At 36.6% G+C, this 12,591-nt stretch overlaps 1 pseudogene; it reads left to right on the top strand.

Annotated features, from left to right (window-relative positions):
- Positions 1-12,591, top strand: part of LOC149551508 (anaphase-promoting complex subunit 8-like) — a 197,556-nt pseudogene that overhangs the window by 141,978 nt on the left and 42,987 nt on the right.

The following is a 12,591-nucleotide window of genomic DNA, read 5'->3' as shown; positions in this document are numbered from 1 at the left end:
TAAATCCTTCCCCTGGGTATATAATCCATCAAACCAAAATCCTAATTCAAAATTGTGACTAACCTATCTATATTATCCTACATAATGTGCAACAACTTTAGATTTCCCTAATAATCTATACACCCTTTTCCTCAAAACTTTTTTGCAATTGCTGATAAGCTCTCAAAAATGGACCCAATTGACCCGTACCCCTATCTCTTTTCTCAATTGTTGTGTTAACATATCTTTAGGGTTTGTGGGATCTAGGGGACCAACAACTTTACTTAGATATCCCTTTGGGATTTTATTTTGTTGCTGAAGTGTTATGAATTCTACCCCATCCTATTCTAGGCTTTTGAATACCTCCTTTATTCTTGTTGTAACCATTATTTTAGTAGTATCCAAAGTTGGCTTTCCAAGCATAACCTCTCAGATTCGATAATACCGTGGAGTTAATTCTTCAACGTTTGAATGTGGAGGAGGGATAACTACATAAGAAAAAAGGTCTTGGTTCTAATCACTCATAAAAAAGGCTAATGTTTGTGCATCCTTTGGAGGTGAATTAGGCTTCCTTAGGACTTCAATCAATTCCATTCTACCTTCCTCCTCTATAGTGAATTTTTGTTTCTTATTTCTTATTACTTCTTTTCTCAACCACCTTGGGATATGCTCTAATGGAGATTTTCCTTTCAAGGATGAAGGAGTCTATTCTACAATTCCTTTTCCCTTATCTCCCATTTCTAGAGTCCTCTCCTTTTGCACAAGATCTATATTGGGGGTCTCTATGTTTGTAGAGTCCATAGTCCTTACCTTAGTGTCTTGTGAAGTTTGTTGAGGCTATTCACTTATCTACCCTTCTTCTAACACTTCCTTGGTATGTGTTTGTTGTGGCTCTTCCTCTTTCTCTTTTTGGACCTATTCTCCTTCTGTACTTGGAGGAAGAGGAGTATCTGATCCCTTGTCTACACTAAATGCTCCTTGCACTGAGGATGATGGTTCTACCTTGGATCCTTGTAGTTTGGGTGGATATTGACTCTAATCCTCCTGTTGAGGTTAATTTGTTGGAGTATCTCTTATTTTATTCCCAACCAATTTGATATCCATGGGTATTAAATCAATCTCTAACATCTAAAAGACATCAGTTCCCTCCACATGCTACTCATCTATATACTATTTCATTCCATCTTTTGATGTGGTAGTTTGAATAGGTTCATTAGGGATAGATGGTGGTGTGATCATGGAGCTTCTCTTCCTCTTTGACTTAGTGGCTCTGACAAATCAAGTTCTCTGATTCAAATGTAGGTTATCCTCTTCATCCTCATCACCCTCTTCTTTTTCTTCTTCAAGGACTAGTTCGATAACTGATGGGAAAGGGATCACCCTCCTAATAACCTTTTTCCTCCCCTTTACTGGAGTCTTGATCTTCCTTCTTTTAGGTGTGGAAGGGGAGGCTCTCTCTACTTGTTAAGGTGGGGATACCTCTTGTACTTTATTTTCCACTTCCCCTTGGCCTTGTTCAATTGGATTAACTTGGGGATCACCTATGGATTGTGAAACTTCAACATTCTCCAGACCTTGTCTATTTATTTTTCCTTGTTGTGGAGGTACCTAAGTTGTTTCCTCTTTTGGCTTGGCTTGCTGAGGAGAAGTCCTCTTCCTCTTTCCTTTACGTTTGCCTTTCTAAGCCCTGTAATATCCAACTGGCCTATCAAGTTGGTGCACAATTTCTAGTCTCATTGGTGACTAATCTATAAATGTAGGCACTATGACCTTAGCTCCTTGACCTTTAGCTAGGCAGGATTGAGCATGAAAGACAATTTTCTGAGGAGTTGGATCAAGTTTGAAAGGTCTCTTGATCCAATCCTTTATCAATTTTGTAAGATTTTCCTTAGGGTAAAATAACACCAAGATCAAGAGGCTCGAACACTAGCAAAATATAGACCAATAATGGATGATCAAAATTACAATAATGAGAATGTTCTCTGTACAATACACACTAGAAGTGCATGTATATAAAGGCATCTAGAATGACTAGGAGTTAGCAAAGTGATAAGCCTTACAACTAAGCACACGTCCACCAAAAGTGGATTATCCTCCATTGGGCACTAAAGTTAGTCCAATGATGAGAGGATAAGTATGACAAGGTGTATCTCATCTACAGATTTTGTAGACACCATGTCCTTAATTAGAGTGCAAATAATTGTATTTTCAACATGACAACTTAGATGAATATGAAAACTCCTATGTTGTCATCAAGACAACTCATATAACTACGCATACTCCTAGGTGTCCATATGAAAATGCATTTAACCTAAGTAAGCTTATGTAAAGTGTATTAATAGTTAATTATTTACTATTACAACTTAGGAGAATGCACTTAAGCTCACAAAAGCTAGGATGAGAATGCATGATGGGTCCCAGCTGCTAGGCCATGTTAGGTACCCATGTACAAAAGCAATGCTCTACATACAATGTGATGCAAGGTAATGCAATCTCTCTAAAAATATAGAAAAAGGGAAAACCTCATGGGAAAAACCCTCCCCCAAAAGGAGAGGTAAGTACAATAAAGAAAAGGAGAGAGAAGAAGACCTTAGATGAGGAAAGAATCCCTCCCAAAAGAAAGAAGAGAGAAGTCAAGGGACTCCCCTTTCTGAAACATCTTGTACCCCCAAGAGATCTCGCAAATGGATATACTTGACCTCAGTGAAGGGTTTGGTAAAGATATTGGTGACCTTCTCTACTATAGGACAATACTATAATGCAATGACCTACTCATGTATCAACTCTTTGATGTAGTGAATATGAACCTCAATGTGTTTGGTCTACTAATGCTAAACTAGATGTTTTGAGATCTCAATAGCACTTTGATTATCACAATGGATGATTGTGGGTTTAGGTATGTCAAATCCAAACTCCTTTAGAATGTGCTATAACCAAATAGCTTCTGTAGTCACAGTGATAGCTCCTTGATACTCAACCTCAGATGAAGAAAGAGCAATAGTATTTTTCTTCTTACTCTACCAAAAAATCGGATCGGGACCAAGATGAAACATGTAACCTAAAGTAGACTTGCAAGAATCAAGATCCCATGCATAGTCTGATTCTGTATATCCAACCAATTGAATTTTAGTACCTATTGCATATTGTATCCCATGTGTATGTGTACCATGTATGTAGTGTAAGATACACTTGGAAACCTTCCAATGAAGCTCATGTGTCTCTTGCATGAAGTAAGAAACCATGCCAACTACAAAAGCTATGTCAGGGCGTGTATGTGTCAAGTAGATGAGACTCCCAACCAACTATTTGTACAATGTAGCATCAACAAGTGGAGTGGAACACTTGGCCTCTAACTTGACACTTGCAACAAAGGGAGTAGGTGCAGGCTTGCATTCACTCATGTGAAATTGAGAAAGAAAATCAAGAGCATACTTGGGTTGAGAAAGTGTGATCCCTGCTGAAGACTGTTGATCTCAATACCAAGGAAATAATGAAGTAAACCCAATTTTGTCATGGAAAGTCTATCTTATAAAGAAGTCTTGACACTAGAAATGATGGATGAAGTACTTCCTATAATGATCAAGTCATCTACATAAAGCACAAGTATCAAGTGTAAGTTATCCCTCTGAAGAATGTAGACACTCGAATCTGAATGACACTTAGTGAATCCTACTGAGAGTAGGAAGGAATAAATCTTGGCATACCAAGCTCAAGGAGCCTGCTTAATACCATAAATAGACTTCTTCAATCTAAAAGCCAAAGTAGAATCCTATACAAACCCCTATGGCTACTCCATATAAATCTCCTCATGAAGATCACCGTTTAAGAATACACTCTTTACATCTATCTGATGAATGACCCAACCATTAGCTACAATAATAGATAGTGTTAGATGAATGGAGTTCATCTTAGCTACCAGTGCAAAGGTCTTAGTATAGTCAATACCAAGAACTTGTGAGAAACCTTTGGAAACAAATCTATCCTTATGCTTATCACACTTCCATCCGCTACAAACTTGGTCTGATAGAGCCACTTACACCAAACCAACTTTCTTCCCTTAGGAAGAGGAACTAAGTCCCAAGTGTAGTTTTTCATCAAAGAGTTATATTCTTCCTCCATGGCCTTGTCCCATTTAGGAACCCCTGATGCTTCCTTAAATGACTATGGATCAGAAGCAATGGCAATATATGCATGTGGAAATGGTTTGTCTTGTGACCTTGTCCTCCTAGTATTTGAAGGATTCCCCACCAATGAACCTACTAAATCAAGTATTTTTTGTGCCAAATGAGGTCTAGTGGAAGAAGAAGGAATGTCCTCAATTGGATGTGGACCTTGCAAAGTTGGTGTCCCATGAGTCAAAGTTAAAGGAATATCATCTTCCAAGTCATTGTCATCACTATCATCACTTTCCATGAAGGAGGAAGAAGGAGGAGTTAAAGAAGCCAAACTTGGACAAGTTTCTTCAAAGTGAACACTCATCTCAAAGAATATGTTATGTGTCTCTAGATCTGTGAATTTGTATGCCTTAAGATGTTCAGGATATCCAAAAAATATACAAGTTTTTCTTTGAGGTTCAAATGCCTCTCATTTTTGTGGAGGTATCATTGCCCATGCTAGGAAACCAAAAACTTTAAAGTGATTTACATTTGGTTTTCTACCACACCAAGCCTTAAAAGGTGAAATTCCATCTAAGGTCTTATAGGGACTTCTATTTTGGATGTAATTGGCACAACACATGGCTTCTACCCAAAAAAACTTGATCTAGAGACTATTGTTGAAGCATACAAGTCGTGATCTCCTTAAGGGTTCTATTCTTCCATTCAACAACACCATTCCACTATGGAGTGTATGCAATTGAATGTTGAAGATCAATACCCTCATGAGTGAAAATTTTTATAAGCCTTGAGTTCACATATTCCCTTCCATTATTTGTTTGTAGAATCTTGATGGCTTTCCCTAATTTCTTCTCAACTTGAGCTTTGAAGGTGATAAAATAATCAAACACTTCACTCTTATGAGCAAGAAAGAAGACCCAAGTGTAGCATGAAAATTCATCAATGATGGTGAGAACATAGCGAGCCTTTCCAAATGATGGCACTAGAAATGAGCCAGCTACATCACTATGAACCAATTCAAGAACAACAATAGGTCTCCAAGACTTCCCCTTGTCAAAAGTCTCTTTGGGATGCTTTCCTACTTCACAACCTAAAAAAACACCCTCCCAATATTTGAATTGAGGTAGACCAATGACCATATCCTTTTTGCTAAGTTGTTGAAGGTAGCAATAATTGAGATGTCCAAACCTCTCATGCCATAGTTTTACTTTGCGAATTTGAGTGGGTCAACAAGGCAAGGGAAGTGGACTTAGGCATAAAATGAGAATAAAGTCTTGTCTCATTATTAGCCTTTCCAATTGCCACCATAGAATCATCTTTGAGATTTTTCACCACAACTGAATTAGGAAGGAACTCCACTTTGTTACCACATCCATAGTGAGTTATTTGGTAGATTGAAAGAAGGTTGGTGCTAAAGTTGGGAAAAGGAAGAACATAATTGAAGACTCTATTTTCCAACTCAACAATCCCTCTTCCTTCAACTTCCACTTAAGTTTCATTTCCCACATAGATGTAAGATACTAGTGATGGTTTGAAAGAGGAAAAATGCTCCCTTGAAGCATCCATATGATGTGTAGCTCCTAAATCAAGAACCCATTCCTCAGAATTGTTTGTACTTTCTACCAAAGCTTGTCCCCTACCTTTTGAAGTGATTGAACATCCCTTATCCTTATAGGCATTTGGTACATCAATTTTATGTTTCCTCATTATGTTTAGCAACTCATCAATCTACTTATCCTTACACTCATGTTCATCATGACCATTCTTCTTACAATAGGCACAAGTTTTCTTCTCCTTTTTGTTGAAGTTGTTCCATTTTTTATTATTTTTGGAAAAAGACTTGCCTTGTTGTGAGGAATATTGTTGTGTGGAGGAAGATTGATGCGAGGAAGATTGTTGTTTAGAGGAAGATTTTTGTGTGTCATCTTGTGGCTTAGCCTTCCACTACTTTTTCTTCTTGTTGGAATTTTTACCACTTGAATTACCTTCATTAGCTACCAAGGCTTTGGCCTTAGAAGATTGGAGAATTCCCATACTTACTAACTTTTCATGTTGTAAGACTAGCATTCTTGAAGATGACTTGAATGAGGGCTTAGTAAAGGTACTAACCATTGTTAATTTGTGAGTATTATAACTAAAAATAAAAGTTGCATATTCAAGTGGAAGATGAGTCATCACATGTTTCATCAACTTTCCATCCTTGATGGGTTCACCACAATCCTTAAGTTGTGCCCTATACATGTCTACTTGGGTAAGATCCAATTTGAGAAGATTATCCCCAATGGTGTAGGCCATATCTTCATCTACTATCCCATACAATGCTTCAAGTTTACACCAAACTTCTATTAGATTGTCAAGGTTCCTGATGTGATATGTGATAGGATTTGAGATATTTTTTAACAAGGTTCCTAGGGCCATTTCTTGTTTTAATGCCCACTCTTCTTTACAAGACTTATCAGCATCGTCATTAGGTTTCTTTGCTGCACTACCAGGTTGATTTGGAATATATCAATGGGGTTGGAATATTTGCTAAAGATTCTGTGGGTGTCAGGATTTGATCAACTAGTGTCCTAGAAAAAATTCTCCTCTATAGGCCAAATAGGCCAATTTTTTTTTGAAAAAATAATCCAAAAATTGTAGATAAATATTAAAAATTGTAGAGTAGAGATCTAAAAATGATAATACCAAATTCACAAATTGGGCCATCAGGTGCCATATTGCAAAAAAAATTTGCCTCAATTTTGACTATGGCCTAGGGTAGGCAAGTTTATAGTCAAAATTTACCAAATTGACACTCTGGATGTAATGGTAAGGTACACTTTGGCTCTAGATGCTCCCAATAGCTATGGATACTCTGGGCCTGAATGGTGGTCTTGAAGAAAAAATGGTCTCCAATGGCTATGTGAAGAGAATCTCCCTCAACTCTGATACCATGTAAGAATTTTCCTTAGGGAAAAATAACACCAAGATCAAGAGGCTCAAACACTAGCACAATATGGACCAATAATGGATGATCAACATAACAATAATGAGAATTTTTTTTGTACAATACACACTAGAAGTGCCTATATATAAAGGCATCTAGAATGACTAGGAGTTAGCAAAGTGATAAGCCTTACAACTAAGCACACACCCACTAGAAGTGGATTATCCTCCATTGAAGTTAGTGCGATGATGAGAGGATAAGTATGACAAGGCATATCTTGTTTAGAGATGTTGTAGACACCATGTGCTTAATTAAAGTGCAAACAACTGTGTTAATAATAAATAATTATTTACACTAATAAATTTGATGAGATGCCTTGCTTTGTGATTGATGTTTTCATTTTCTTGTTTATCAACCTCAACGTTCATGATAGGTTGGTCACCAATCTTATCTCTATTAAATAATGGATCAAGCAAATCCTTTGAATCTTGTTGCACAATCTTCAATTGGATCTTGATCTTTAAAGCCCTTTCTCCTAGATATAGGGTTATTCTACAATAATCCCTTATGTAGATATCATAGTCGTCCACTATGTTCATCTAGTGATCCTCAATCGCATCCTCATGTTGAAAAGCCTTACTAACTAGATGTTGCACCCTTCCAATGTTATAAAAATAGGAGCATGGAGAATTATATTCTTCTAAGGGATGTTGATCCCATTCACACTCAAAAGATAGAATGTCTTGTCTTTGATCTGCACTGAATGGTCCTTTTGCAATAGGCCATACCCAGGTTACTTTGTGTTGTCTCCTTACTCTATCGTATATAGACAAGAGTTGATGAGAAATCTCCAAAAGTATAAGCATGTCACTTGGATATCTTGGGAGCTTCTTTGGATTGATTGTTGTACCTACTACCCTCAAATATGTGAATTTTTGGTACTAGATGTAATAGGCCCCAACCTCTGATATTTTAGCAGCTGCCTCTTCTGACATCCTCTTTGCATAATCTCTTTAGATGAATTGGATTATTGCAAATATGAAAGCATTATTTACTATCATGTACTCCTTGCTATGCTCTTGAATCTTTTTCTTTACTAGCTAAGGATATAATATGTATAGACATGCATTGGCATCTTCCATACTGCCCTTTTTATACAACCTTGGATAATATGTCGCTCTAGTAGCCAACAAGTAGACCAAGTATGATGTCATGTAAAATTTTCTATTATTCTTCATTTCCACCAACTACTCACCCAATTTCTCACTGATGTTAGAAGACCAATCAATTAGCATCTCTACTATTTTGATCGTCTCAAGAAAATGTACCATAAAAATGTTTAGGTGTATAGCTGTCGGCAACCCCATAACTCTACTTTAAAGTATGATTGAATATCCAATATCCTCCTTCAGATAGCCCCATGTCATATCCAATTTGCCAATTCTTTGCCCTAGAGGAGTCTTCTCAATAAGGTACAAAGACTGGATGACCTCAAAAGCTTCATCAATATGTTCCCTATACCATCTCTCCACTTGCTGATAGGTTAATCTAATGAATTGATCTACCCTCAAAAGATGGAACACCTTCTCAATGCTCTTGGGACAAAGATCTAGGGCAATCTCCCCAGTTATGCTCTTCACTATCCTTTCTTTGGGAACATAGTTTTTTGCTAATTTCATGATTAACTCTAAAGATTACACTAACACCAGATGTGATGCTACACTAACAAGCCCTGATTGGATCAATGCAGAAGTTATTTGAGACCTTTTTGTTGGTTTGTTACATAGTGTCAAGAATGCTCCTAAATTAGTGTGACCTAGTTTAGTATTTTAGATCTCTGAATGATCATCCTAAAATTGTTACTTTGTAGGAATGCCTTGAAACTTGAATACCATGGGCATTGGAACCATCTTCTCGGTGAGGGAGGATGATGAGGAATCCATTGAATCTACATAAAGAGAATGTATATTAGTCCAAAGTCAAAGAAATACCAAGAACTCAAGCCCTACAAATAACATCAAACAGACCCACAAGACCCAGTATGCCTGAAAACACCCCAAAAAACCCTAATTTTACACTTCTTTTACAAAATAGGGTGCACTTGGCGCACTTGATAAGTGCACCTATAAACTTAGCAAAGTTTTTAAATTATTGGGGTACACTGATGTGCACCCTTATCTTAACTTAGGTGCAAAGAGGTGAAAGCAAATTAAGGTGTGCATCAGTGCACCTAATTAGGTGCATTGATGCACACCTTAGTCTTGTGTTTTTTTTCAAGTTTTTAATTTTTTAGGCTTTGTAAGTTTTTTCATTATAAATGTGCATAGTAGCACACCTAATTAGGTGCACTACTACACACCTTAGTTTAGGTTTTTTTTAAACATTTTTTTTGTGTTTTGTGCAGGTGGGAAGGTGCACCTATTGAGGTACAGGGGTGCGGCTTAGGAGCTAGAGGAAGATAAAGAAATGAAGTTGGAAGGAGAAGGGGTGGGGGTGGGGGGGTTTATAGACCCAGGGACCCCATGCACATTTGGTGCTGCGTAGGTGCCTAGCTGCATTGCTATGCATTTGCGCATCACCAAAATGGGGAATGTATTTCCTTTTTAGTACTTTGGCACACTAGTGCACCTATTGAGGTGCATTGGTGTGCCTTTTTTATTTTGCAAAAAGGCTTATCTCCTTTTGATGATGAAATCTAAACTCTAGGTTTTTGAACTAGAACTCAGATCTAACTAGAAACACTAAATGAAACCCTAAAAAATACTTGGACCCCAAACTAGGGTATTGGAAAGCTAAAAAATAAAGTAGGGGATCCCCATTTCTAGTCAAAATGGGGCATGCATTGTGAAACCACAACAAATAGCCCCAACAAAAGGGAAGAAATGACAAAGGTATTTCTTCATCAACAAACATTCCTTTGATATGTCTCAAACACCAACTGAATCTTGGACATTCCGAGTTTATTTTAAGTACTTCTCAGCCAAAACCTTAGAATCTTGAATCTCCAAGTTTAGTGTGTGTTCAGTATATTTTTTTCCTTTGACATCTCAGAGTACAGTCTATCAAAATTTCTAACATTTTGGAAATGATCTTTCACCCCATTTGGCCATTCATTGGGAATCTTCATGAAATATATTTATCAATCATTTGTTTTACCATATGAGAGAATCATTTCTGAGGGCTCCTAGTGGGTTGTCACTTTTTCATTTGAAGTCCTAAGCAATCTTTTGATTATTTTCTCTACATAGCCCATAATGTCGCCATTTGATTCTTTGATGAAGCAATGTTTTGGTATTGGATAGCTTATTTAGAATGCATATCCCTATAATCAAATCACCTTTCTCATACTTTGTAAAATCCTTCATTCTTAACACCTTTCTTTCTTTTTTGTTTTCTTTCTGTATCTTGACCATGCTTAGACTGTGTGGTCAAGACATTTGTGTCATTTCTTGGATTTGATCTTCTGTGAACAACCCTTGCATTCCTCTTTTAAGAACTTTTAGAAGCTCTCATGCCAAACAATGATCTTAGCAATTCCTCTGAGAAGATCCTTCCATTTGAACTAGTGGGATTTGGACTATCCCTTATTGCCTTCAACCTTGGTTTGAAAATACCTATGATAGTTGATCTTTAAATTTGCAAAGTGTTGAAAACTTGTTGATCTATAATTCTGAATTCAAGACTAAAATACCTCTTCCCAAAAATTGGAGCCATTTGAATGATTAGTAAGATATGTGAAGATAAAATCTTGAGTGCATCAAACCCTTGGACTGATGCAACTTTGAAAACAAACACATGACTGGAAGAAAACACACAACTGAAAAGAAACACACTTGCATAAATAAACACACTGGTAGATTTTTTTTTTTTTTTTGTGATCTTTTAGGCCTCAAAGTAATGCTTCAAAAATTGTCCATTAACTAGCAATGGAACTAATTCCCCCTGTAAGGAACTCAACCTAAAAGTGTTTTCTCCCAAAATTTTCATGATTTGATAAGGACCAATCCACAAGTGTTGGAGCTTTGTGTGGCTACCCAACTTTTCTTTCACCTTGTCCCAGAGTAGAACAAGGTTAGATTTTTTGAAAGACTTTATCATGGCCCTCTTATAGAACCACCTCTTCACAACAACTTGATGTTTTTCCATATGCTCCAAAGAAGCTACCCGTTTTTCATCCATCTCTAAAAGATTCATCAATGTGAGTTGTACTCTATCAACATCTTCAACATATCCACGCATGAATTTCAAAATGGGAATCCCGAGGTTAAGTAGAAATACTAGCTCTTTCTTGTAAACAAGTAGACATGGAGACATCCCCAAAGTGTTCTTGACCCCTACTCAATTTATTCATAGAGCATATTTGATTTGTGTATGCCAATCTTTAGGATTCTCCTTTAATAGACATCTTATTACTGTGACCAGGTTCTTATTCATATATTTAGCTATACCATTTCCTTGTGGATAATAATTTGAAGAAAAATTGATAATAACCTAATTTTCTAATTCCCATTAAGTTAGGAATAATGATGCAAAAGCTGATCCATTATCACATACTAGGGAGAATGGCATCCCGAATCTAGTAACAATGTGTTCTTCTAGGAAGTCTGTAACCACCTTAGTTGTGAAATTTCTTAATGTCTCAGCTTCTATCCAATATGTATGGTAATCAAGAGTTGTGAGAATAAAAGTGTGTCTAGTTGATGATGGTGGATTGACTAGACTGATAAAATATAGCCCCCACTTTGTGAAGGGGCGTATCTCAAACACTGGTTGTAATGGCATTGTCAGATGTCTTTCTTTGTTAGCACTAGTCTGACAAATATGAAAAGTATGCACATGCTCAAAAGTATCTTTGAATATTATGGGCCAAAAATAACCTAATCTCAAAATCATATGAGTAGTTGCTTCTGCTAAACCATGCCCTGTATGATACTTATTGTGAAATTGTTCTAAAAATTCTTTTACTTCCTTGCATCCCAAGAATTTCAAGTAAATCCCTTCATAGTTTCTTTTGTATAACTTTCTATCATGCAACATGTAGGATTCACACTTCATTTTAAGTCCCCTACATTGTGAACTATTCATCCAACAGGGGTACTAATTTTGGAAAAGATAATAAACAATATCCTAGTACCAGAAATCTATTATCACTCCCTTATCAATATCAACTTGAGATACTACCATCTCCGTCTGATCTTCCATATCTTTTTCCCCATCAAACTGGAATTTATTTTCATCTTCTATTTGGTTATCCTCTATCATTTTTTATAATCCTTGGCCTCTTACTAACTTCATGGGTTGAATTTCTAAATCAAATTCTTGGAGTATTTCCATCCATTTCCCTCATCTTTCACCAAGTTTATTTTTCATCAATAATGTCTTAACTATTGGATCAGGCACAATTGCATATACCTTACTTCTCAATATATAATGGTGGAACTTCTTTACTACTTTGATTAAAGAAAAAGACTATTTATTGATGTTGGAATAATTCAACTTGGCATTTTTTAGAGGGTAACTCATAAAGGAAATAGGTCTTTCATCTTCCTTTTCCTTATTTTGTGTTAGAAT

Source organism: Cupressus sempervirens, chromosome 6 (assembly GCF_028749045.1).
Source record: "Cupressus sempervirens isolate cs-2001-9-10 chromosome 6, ASM2874904v1, whole genome shotgun sequence".
NCBI lineage: Eukaryota > Viridiplantae > Streptophyta > Pinopsida > Cupressales > Cupressaceae > Cupressus > Cupressus sempervirens.
The sequence above is the reverse complement of the archived record's forward strand: the minus strand, read 5'-3'. Positions and strand labels throughout refer to the sequence as shown.